The 10,034-nt window shown below is 36.0% G+C and overlaps 1 pseudogene; it reads left to right on the top strand.

The window, feature by feature from the left end:
- Positions 1 to 5,929: 5,929 nt before the first annotated feature.
- Positions 5,930 to 9,914, top strand: LOC131535116 (NTPase KAP family P-loop domain-containing protein 1-like; annotated as a pseudogene).
- Positions 9,915 to 10,034: the final 120 nt, after the last annotated feature.

A 10,034-nucleotide genomic window follows, 5' to 3' on the forward strand; every position in this document is an offset into this window, starting at 1 on the left:
CAGCCCCCTAAAAATCTTGTGACTCTTTCCCTAAATTTTTAATGAAAACGGCAGCAGACTTCGGCTTCTCCCCATCTTTCATGCGCACTTCAATCCACAGACTGCGGTGGCGCGGAGGAGAGGACAAGGTGTGTGTTTATCGATAGATTGTTATAATCTACATCTATGCAGTTCTTTGTCATAAATGCAGTTTACAAAAAGTCATGGGAGAGCAATCGGTTTCCAATCTACTGTAAAGTTTTCGCTGCATTCACCACTCATCACACCACAGCTCTTTCCTTCCCTTAACACATATCAACGCATACTTTATAAAACGATCACGTTATTGCTATTTTCATTTGAAAATTTAGCTTTCAATATAGAACATAATACTACAGTGCATGTGGCAATGATTAAAGACAGTGACCGACAGCACTCAGTCAGTGCACTCATTCTAATTGCATATCAGAGTGATTGACAGAGATTGAAACATTGTGTGTGTGTGTGTTTTGTATTAATTTTAAAAAAATAATTTTTATTGTTTGAATTGAATTTATGTAAGACAGTTCTACAATTTTTTTGTACAAATTTTCAATAAATTTTTTTGTAAATATTTATTTTTCATTATTATACCCTCATTGGGGGCTGAGCCCCCCTAAAATGAAAATCCTAGAATCGTCCCTGGCAGCCACAATAGAGTTTCCTTGGTTACCACTGTAAACAAAGCAGCTCTGGACTTCCTTTATAAAAACAGAGGTAAGAGAAAAAGAAAATGTCATCTAAACTTTTCTGAAGACAGTCAGTTCCCTTCAGAGATGCATTCATATAAACCCCAATATCAATATTTATATGTTATTCCTATATTTTGTGCATCGTGAACAGTGATCTTGCTCTTCCTGCTACAGTATTTTCTCCTCTTTATGTTCATCTTCAGAATCTTTGGTATCTGTTAACAGCCATTTACACACTTTGGGAAATGACTGCAATACAATTTGTGTGCAGTTCTGTAAGAGAAATAAGCTAAAATTAAATTAAAAGATGATTGTGTTTGGAGCAAAAACGGTCCTGTTATGATTTATGTTCGGTCAACCACGATGATACAGTAGGTTTAAATCTTAAATCTGTCCAATGATTGTAAATTTTGTGGTGATATAAAAAAAATTAAAAATCTGAATTTAAGAAAATGTCATACTTTTTAAGGGCTTTTATTAGGAAAGCTTTATTTAAGACATTTTTACATTTCCTTTTTTCATTCAGTCATTTAGCAGATGCTTTTATCCAAATCGACTTACACATGAGGACAATGGAAGCAATCAAAATCAACAAAAGAGCCTTATGCAAGTGCTATGACAAGTCTCAGTTAGCTTAACACAGCACACGTAGCAATTTTTATTATTATTATTATTATATAAATACAAAGAAAACAGATAGAATATAAAAAGAATAGAGCAAGCTAGTGTTAGAGACCTTTTTTTTTCTTTTTGTTAACTGTATAATAAATTAAAGAAAACAGATAGAATACAAAAAGAATAGAGTTAGTTTTATTTTTATTTATTTTTTTAAAGAAAACAAGCAGTTAGTAAATGAATAGAGTGTAATTCTAAAAGGGGCAAGTTCTTTATTTTATTTTATATATTTATTTTTTTTTATATAGAATTAGAATAGAGAGTGCTAGAGTTAGAGGGTCAAATAAAGATGGAAGAGATGTGTTTTTAGCCGATTCTTGAATATGGCTAAGGACTCAGCTGCTCGGATTGAGTTGGGCAGGTCATTCCACCAGGAAGGAACAGTTCATGTATTTTGTGCCTCTTTGGGATGGTACAATAAAGCAACATTCACTTGCAGAACACAAGCCTCTAGAGGGCACATATGTCTGAATTAATGAATTTAGGTAAAGGGTTGGAGAGCCAGTAGTGGTTTTGTAGGTAAACATTAATGCCTTGAATTGTATGCATTTTAAGACTTTTAAGGACCCTGGCCACCCTGTCTATATTTAGATAATATAGTCTGGAGTCTGGAAGTGGAATCCTTACTGTATTACACTTACTCGATTGCACCAGTGCAATGAAGAAAAATATGCAAATTCAAGGTTGACCACTGGAAGCAGTAGCGCTTGTCCATACATCACATCTATCCAGACAGCCTTCTGTTCTGAACACATTTATTCCACTTTGGCGTGCAACATTTTGCAATGCTGAAAGTGTACCACCCTAAAAGTGTGGAAACCAGGAGAAGAATCATTCAAGAAAAGAATAAAAACATTATTAAAGTTATAACGTCTCATTTCAGGTTATAATTGAGAGTCACGAGGCAGAACGAAGCAGAATAAAGCCTTAATTTTGTAATATTGTGGCAATTATGGAGGAAAGCTATGATGGAAACAGCAATCTGATTGTCTCAGATGATGGATGGGCTTATTTCAGAGTGATCTAGATTGTGGTAAACCTATGATTAAAACCTAAAGCGTGTAAAGAGACCTTTTTTTTTTTAAACAAAAGTCCAAAATGAACAGCACCTCTCTGGTATGACTTTGTTTGATGAATAATAATTGCTCCTGATTTGGTCTCAAGCAGCTTTTTCTTCAATCATTCATTCATGTGATTCTTTATTCATGCAGTTTTTTTTTTTTTTTTCAAAGAACGATGCTACTCTGTGGTTTGCATGCACAGAAGACCACTGATCCTGTAATGTGTACGAGAAAACACAATGACCCATTCAGGGAACATCCTCCGTATCTTACACAGCAGAAAGCAAGTAGGATAGATTGTCCCTGCAGTTGTAATTAATCCTAAGGGAAACATTTGGGAGAGCTGTACTTCCAATTATCACACTTAATTTAGTCCAGGAATCTAATTTGGGAAATCTATTTACAGAGATATACAGACTCATACACTCTTCACAAAGGAAATCCAGCACCTCCAATGAAAAAAAAAAAAAAAAAGAAGCAAAAATGACTTTGAAAGAGTCATGAAAGCACAGCCAACTGTTATTAGCTCCTGACAAAGTACCAGTCATTCATGCATTTTCAATATAAAGTTCATGCTGAAAAGAGCTGCGGTGAATTAGCTTGAGGCATTTTTAAGCAGGGTCTTCCAACAAAATGCAACTAGGTCTTTCAAAATGGAAATACCTTAAAATGTCCCCATGATTTTGGCTCAACCTTCAAGGTGGTATTGTGAATTGACAATGTATTGCCTGTCATGTAATACAATGCATTATTGTGTCATTTATTTTAAAATGGCACAGAGCTGTCACTGAACATTGAAGTTTTTCCTTTATGTTGTGCTATTTTGCTATAATATGTTTAGTTTGTGCTGAGCTTTATTTTTCTGATATGTTTGTATCCCAGACAACTATGACAGATGCTCCTTCAAGGAAAAATACATAAAAATATTCCTTCGTAGAAACACAGCGTATTTGTTGTATTATATTCTATTGCATCATTCTGCGGGAAATACAATACACAGAAGCGAATGCAATTGTAGACTTAACAAAATAACATTGAAATTGTTGAAATCATACAGTGATTAACATACATCAAACTATAATCATAATACAATACTCATACTCAAATTCTTAATCTATTTGTTTGGGAGAGCTCCCAGACAGCATGTGGTAATGGCTCTGAAATCTCTACACTGAGACTCTGGCGTGTAGATCACAATCACCTTTTAGTTTTTAGGTAATGCCGGTGTTCTGACGATTTGTGCTATCCGCTCAGACTGTGCTACCTCCCATTAAAAAGATAGGTAGCACAAATCGATAGCGAAAAATGCTACCTATCAGATTGTGCTACCAGCATCTTATTCATGTGCTTTGAGGTTTTTTTAAATGTCCATACCTACCCCTACCCTAAACCTACCCGTTCACACCTACCCTTACCCTAAACCTACCCTTAAAACAATACAAATATATTACTGGTAGCACAATCTGATAGGTAGCATGTTTCGTCGGTACCGGATTCAGGTTTACCATATCTGGGCCAGATCAGACCACTTAATTCAAGATGTAAGTTGCATCAAACCAAAAAAGACAAGCCCTGTCAACCATATCAATGGACCCAACACCTGTCAAGTTCGCTTTACCAAGAAATGGTGTTTATAGTTTTATAGTTATTATGGATGATTTGTATGTTGTCTATCACGCCAGCACGAGAGAGAGAGAGAGAGAGAGAGAGAGAGAGAGAGAGAGAGAGAGAAAGCTCTGCCGCACAAAGCGTTAGTTTTATACTGCAAGTATACAGTAAGTTTTCTTTAAGTGAACTTTACATCATACTTTAAGTATACTACTATGTCCCTATTTAGGTATTAATTTGTACATATTTTGTTATATGAAGTTCTGAACATACAGAACATCAAAATAAAGAACAGAGTATCCGCTTGTTAAAGACAAAACATTTTATTCAAGCTTCATGCATTCTATTTTTTAAACACTTGAATGTGAGTAAGTTTCATAAATAAACAATAAAGAAATAAACAACATTTTGAACAAAAAGCTGAAAAAGAATATGAATTGGATTCAGAATGATAATCAAGACCTAGATGGAGTCAATCAACACCCCAAAACTTGACAGTCATTATTACCTCTTCATTGGTGGCATTTTATTCCATAACGTTACACAGTTTTATGCTGTTTTATGTCTAATGATCATGTTAGATTACACGTGGAAGCGTCTGTTTTAGTTTAAGAAGTATACTAATAGCACACTTAATAGTAGGCCAAATAAAAATGAAAACTCGTGGTATTGATACGCAAAATGGACTTTGCCGGATATACTGTATGTCAGGTGTGCATATAAAATGCAGTTTCCGCATGCATATGATACGCAGTTTTTGCGTAGATATGATACGCTTCTACCCCACAACCCTAATCCTACCCATCGCGTAGCATATATACACCAAAGTCCATTTTGCATATCAATACCACGAAGTTTTCATTTTTATTTGCCTTATTTATATGCACTTTCATGAGATTGGGTTGATTTTTCGTAAGGGTAGCCTCTGTCAATATGTGTATATTTTTAATATTTATACTATAGCACATCAATTTCATACATAATATTTATACGTGAGCAAGCGTGAGTATTCAGAACTGTAAGGTGAGGGGTGGTTTTGATGCTCTTTTGACTTTTAAAATCGTCTTTATTCGGAAACTTGATCAAGCATAAACAGTTAAGTTCCGTAGTAATCTGACAAAAGAGTAAACTGTTACACTGCGAGTGAATTAGCTTTACTCATCAAATCCTTCGGAAATGGTGGAGAATGGAAAACAGCTTGGATACTATTATAAAGACTATCAACATGTCATTCCTGCAATTTCAATAAAGCTTAATCTATGTTAGCCAACAAGAAGCTAAGAAGTAGAATTCAAAGCAAAGGTCACAACAAAATAGTTTGCAAAGTACATAAATCTAAATACAGTGCATGTACAAAAGTACATGATCAACATATGTAAAATACAGTGGCAGCGATAGTTCCATCAACTGGCACCAAGCTCTGCCTTCCATCCTTTCTGAAGCCTGCTAAATAAGAGTAGCATTCATTATGAAAGTATAGAATCCATGTTTGAGCAAGTAACATTTAAGAATATTTCAAATTTCAATAAATAAAATAAACAAACGAGCCAGAAAGGGGAACAGGAACTGAAAAAAAACAAAACAAACAAACAAAAAAACAATAGGAACAGAATCAGAAACATAAAACAGGAAAAACAGACTGGGATCATGACAGCCACTATAGTGATCCACTTTATTTTTATTTACTTAAGTAAACTTGCATGACAGGATCAATAAATGTAGCAATAAATACATAAAAATCAGTTATAAATTATATTGCAGATATCCATCACGTACAGCACCAAATTTAAGCTCTAGCTCAAAGTTCACCTACAACTCCTTAGTTAATGTTTACACACCAGTGAACTCTCTATTCCACTTTCTCTCTTCTATTCTGCATCTGGTAAAGCAAAAGCAGTTTTCTTCTGTCTACATGAAATATCTCTGAAAATGGAGAATGGATATTAGCGTACTAGCAATTTTGCTGTAAACTGTGCCTGAAGGATTGCTTGCTAATTCTGCTTGGAGAAGGTGAGACATTCTCCTCATTATCATATATTTCATAGTGAGGGATTCAAAGAGCTTTGTGTGGTGGCTTCATTTCAAAAGTGCAACACAAACTGTTAAAGAAGTATATTTTATGTCCATTCTAATTTAATATGATGCTGTCAGCATGTGCATTTGCTATATTTTTTGGTATGCTTTTCATTTTTGGTAATCACATACTAAATTGACACTGCATGCCTATAGCTGAAATGCATGAAGAAATGTATTGCTTCATAATATTTGTTTCATAAATTCAGGTATAATAAATTAGTGTCCATGTACAGGTGCATCTCAATAAATTAATATCGCAGAAAAGTTCATTTATTTCAGTAATTCAACTCAAATTGTGAAACTCGTGTATTAAATAAATTCAATGCACACAGACTGAAGTAGTTTAAGTCTTTGGTTCTTTTAATTGTGATGATTTTGGCTCACATTTAAAAAAAAAACACCAATTCACTATCTCAACAAATTAGAATACTTCATAAGACCAATAAAAAAAAAACATTTTTAGTGAATTGTTGGCCTTCTGAAAAGTATGTTAATTTACTGTATATGTACTCAATACTTGGTAGGGGCTCCTTTTGCTTTAATTACTGCGTCAATTTGGCGTGGCATGGAGGTGATCAGTTTGTGCCACTGTTGAGGTGGTATGGAAGCCCAGGTTGCTTTGATAGCAGCCTTCAGGTCATCTGCATTGTTGGGGTTCAGGTCTGGTGAGTTTGCTGGCCAATCAAGCACAGTACAACCATGGTCATTGAACCAGCTTTTGGTACCTTTGGCAGTGTGGGCAGGTGCCAAGTCCTGCTAGAAAATGAAATCAGCATCTCCATAAAGCTTATCAGCAGAAGGAAGCATGAAGTGCTCTAAAATTTCCTGGTAGATGGCTGCATTGACTGTGGACTTCAGAAAACACAGTGGACTAACACTAGCAGATGATATGGCAGCCCAAATCATCACTGACCGTGGAAACTTCAAACTGGACTTCAAGCAACATGGATTCTGTGCCTCTCCACTCTTCCTCCAGACTGATTTCCAAATGAAATGCAAAATTTACTTTCATCTGAAAAGAGGACTTTGGACCACTGATGGTTATTAATTGAAACTCAAATATAAATATTCTAATATTTTGAGATACTGATTTTTGACTTTCATGAGCTCTAATCATCAAAATTAAAACAAAAACACTTTTGAAATGTTTTACTTTACATGCAAAGAATCTAAAATATATGAAAGTTTCCCTTTTGAAATAACTTAAAAGAAAAATGAACTTTTCATGACATTCTAATTTATCGAGATGCACCTGTATGTATTGGAAAACATTTTTGAAATGTAATTGCTTGTATTTTGGTTTCATTTTCAGGAAGAGTGGTGAACGAAACACAGTTTTATGTTTTGTAAATAGAGGACTGATGGCAATCGAAAAGGGTATGATACATACAATACAAGAGGAACTACAAACTCAAAACTCAAGTATACTTAACAATTATTGAGTTCAATAAGTTCATAAACAAAAAATACCAGGGTAAAAATAGAGAAAAAGAAAGAAAAATATCCTAGTGGCAAATAATGACTAAATTCTTTACATTCAGTTTTACAGCACTATTTGAGAGTCCTCCACCTATTATTAACGTTGAATCCATTATTCATTGTTTGTTTGAATGAAACAGGGACTTTGCCCTTTCAGATAAACCCATGAAAAATTGTCTTCTGCACATTTATTGCACTGTATTTAGTCGTTTGTCTTATCTACATTTATGCGACTTGTTTCACCCACATGTCACCATCATCGTGTTGTTCATGATGGACTTCACCCTGAAAACAAATACTGGCCAAAAATAGGTTAGGCATAATTATTCCTCGTGGTAGTAAAGGCATAAATCATTGTGTTTCAGTGAAGATAACATGAATATGTGTTATGAAACCTCAAATTGAGAGTTACAGAAAAATCTACAATAGAAAATATGACAACTTTTGACTGTGTTCTGTTTCCAGTGACCGATATCCCTTCGGATAATGTGTATGCTTATGCATTATCAAAACCTTCACAAAGGTCTCTTCTCCTGTGACAGTGGGTTTGTATTCAGAATGTCACAACAGGATCAACATGGTCCTCAAGAACATTGAGGGTAAGTGCACACTTGTCAAACAATTTTAAATGATTGACCCTCCCAGATGTCCTCAAAAGTTCTGGAGATTTTGATGTTTCTTCCACTTTATCTCCTATTTTTAAGTTCATATGAATCAAGAGGCCAAAAGAAGAGAAGAGAATTACACCAAGGAACCAAAGCCTCGCTCAATTACTCCATCTATTTCTGACATGCTTTCTCTGATCTTGCGGCTTCTCTTCTATCGGCCTGTGTGGACGGAGCAGAACCAGAACATGAAGAACATTCGTTATATGTTTGTGAGGTTCAGTGCATGGCATTTTGCAGGGAGCGACCTTCTCTGGGCGGGACTGGTAATGCAGTTGAGCAAGGCTATTCAGAACAGCTTTGGTAAACTACATCTGGGCCTCTTCCGAATCGTCCAACATGACGAAGAGAAAGATGCAGGGAAGAAGATTATTGAGGATGTTCCAAAGAACTGGAGGTTCAAAAAGTTGGGCTGCATCCCCATTTGGGCGTTAATACTTATAGGATTCATTGGTTCACTCCTTATTCTGGTTCCTCTCATCATGTTTGGATTTCCTCATCTGAAGGAACACTTAGAAGGAGAAAAGGTTGAGGAGTCAAGTGGTTATGGTGCACTGGAAGGTTTCGCCATCGCTGTACTTGGTGTTCCTGCAGTTGGAGCTCTACGATTCATATTATTATTGTTGAAGAACCTTATCTTCAACCAAGATCTCAAAATTAGACAAGGGCTGGACAACAAGAAGGTAAGTCAGCAGCTGGGACTAATGCATGAAGTTCGGTTGGAGATGAGACTGCTGTGCTGCTTCATTCACTTCATGGAGATCTTTGAAAGGAGGAGGATCAGGGTGGTGTTGGAGATCACCAACTTGGATCGTTGCACATCGAAGAAAATCGTAGGTGTTTTGGATGCTATCAACATTCTCCTATCTGATGAAGAGAGTCCCTTCATTTCTGTTCTTGCTGTAGATCCAGAAGTCCTGGTTAGACAGGTCCAACAGGCAGAAGACTGTCTAAGCAAAAGAGATTCTGCGTATGACTTTCTAGATCGCATAATCACACTGCCCTTCACCGTGCCTCCACTATCTAATGCCTCAAAGTCCAGTGTTTTTGAAAACATTGTCCGTGGTCAGTCTGAGATCTCTGAAAATATTCCTCTTGAAGAGACTGGAACATCTGCTTTAGGAGATCCCGGGACATCATTCTCTGTTGAAGATGAGTGTTCTGTAAAGTACAGTGAAGAAGAAGAACAAGCCATCCCTTTGATTGAAAAAAAAGGAAATGTTGAAACCTTTGCTGCAGCAGAACTTAATCTTCAAGAAGTGGATAAGTTAACTCAGTCTGCATTTTCCTACATCACCTCAAGAGATAAAAGCCAACTTCCAGTTTACTTATCTGTAGACACCATGTCAATGAGACGCGTAATTAACTCCATTCGAGTAACTATTATGATTATGGAGACCCGAAAATTGGAGCCTCCACCTCCAGAGAAAATTGCTGCATGGGTGGTTTTGGTGGACCGCTGGCCTTGCAGATTAAGTTGGATTCTTCAATGTGTTGAAGATGACCAACAGAGTGACGAGAGAGATGGATCAATCTGTGCTGTTGATAATACCAAGAAATTATGGGATGTGTTCAATTATAACAGTCTGGAGCTCTGCATCATTGGATATGCAGTGAATAACATTATTGAATTGTTGTAAATAACTATCACATTTGCAACTGGTCAGTGTTCAAAAAATGCTGGGAAATCACTTCATGAGCTCTACAAGTCAAGTCAAGTTGAGCTTTATTGTCATTCCGCTACATGCGGGGCATACAGT

This window comes from Onychostoma macrolepis, unplaced genomic scaffold, assembly GCF_012432095.1.
Source record: "Onychostoma macrolepis isolate SWU-2019 unplaced genomic scaffold, ASM1243209v1 Scaffold148, whole genome shotgun sequence".
Taxonomy (NCBI): Eukaryota; Metazoa; Chordata; class Actinopteri; order Cypriniformes; family Cyprinidae; genus Onychostoma; species Onychostoma macrolepis.